Source organism: Rhinopithecus bieti, unplaced genomic scaffold, assembly GCF_001698545.2.
Source record: "Rhinopithecus bieti isolate Rb0 unplaced genomic scaffold, ASM169854v2 repeat_20191, whole genome shotgun sequence".
Taxonomy (NCBI): domain Eukaryota; kingdom Metazoa; phylum Chordata; class Mammalia; order Primates; family Cercopithecidae; genus Rhinopithecus; species Rhinopithecus bieti.
The window spans coordinates 1-908 of NW_016836326.1; the positions used below are offsets into that span (position 1 = coordinate 1).

Sequence of the window (908 nt, forward strand, 5' to 3'; positions counted from 1 at the left end):
TTCACCTGGAGGGAGGGGTGCTCAGCTGTCACGCTGCTGCCAGTGCCCAATCTCACGCCCACCCCCACCCCCGCAGAGATGTTGCACACCCTACCTTCATCTCCTCCCTGTGCTGGACCAGCCTGATGATGTCCTCCTCCCATTGCCGCATCTTTGGCACTGCCCCCTGCCTCTATTATAAGCTGACGAACATTCCTGCGGGAGGACAGGGCTCAGACGCTGGGGCCCCTCCGAAGGCCCTGCAGCTCCCCCTGCCGTGCCCTGGCCTCCCACTCACTGATGGCATCTCTCCCCCCAGTACTGGATGAATCGCAGTTCCTGTTTCTTCACCAGCTCACTCAGGTCCGCCTTCTCCTCCAGGATATCCATAAGGCCACTCTGGAGCCAAAATAATGGGGTCACATCTCGGCAGCGAACCTGCCCTCAGGTGGCATTTTCAAGTAAGTCATGGAGAAGCTGGAGGTGAGTCCTGGCATGGGCCAGCTTCTCCATGACTTCCTGCAGGGCCCGGTGGGTCTCCCCACTCACAGACTCGCCCCCAGTCCCTGGGGCTGGGACCGCTGCCTCTGGCTCCTTCTGGGCCGAGGCCACCGGGTGAGCCAGGCGCTGGCAGCACACCCTCTGCTCTTTCACCCGCTCTCATAACCGTGCCTGCTCCTCCTGGGCACTGGCTCCAGCGGACTTGAAAAATGCCACCTGAGGGCAAGAGGTGAGCATTCTTGTAGGGGCATACACAGAACAAATGGGGCAGAAAGGTGGAGCGCAGCCCCTTCCCTTGGGGCCTCAGAGAGTGCACCTGTTGCTCACAGGGGAAATGGTGTCTGACCACTGGCTCTCGGAAGGGGTGAGGGTGCAGAGAAATCAGAAGGCAGGGAAAGTAAGAGCATAAAGGGGTCTTGGAGGGACCA

At 60.5% G+C, this 908-nt stretch overlaps 1 long non-coding RNA gene across 1 annotated transcript; it reads right to left on the minus strand.

The window, feature by feature from the left end:
• Positions 1 to 83: 83 nt before the first annotated feature.
• LOC108524733 (uncharacterized) lies at positions 84 to 856 on the minus strand. The gene is made up of 3 exons (XR_001884114.1): positions 529 to 856; positions 278 to 378; positions 84 to 195 (listed from the first exon to the last, which is right to left on the minus strand). It is a non-coding gene; the product is annotated as an uncharacterized LOC108524733 (long non-coding RNA).
• Positions 857 to 908: the final 52 nt, after the last annotated feature.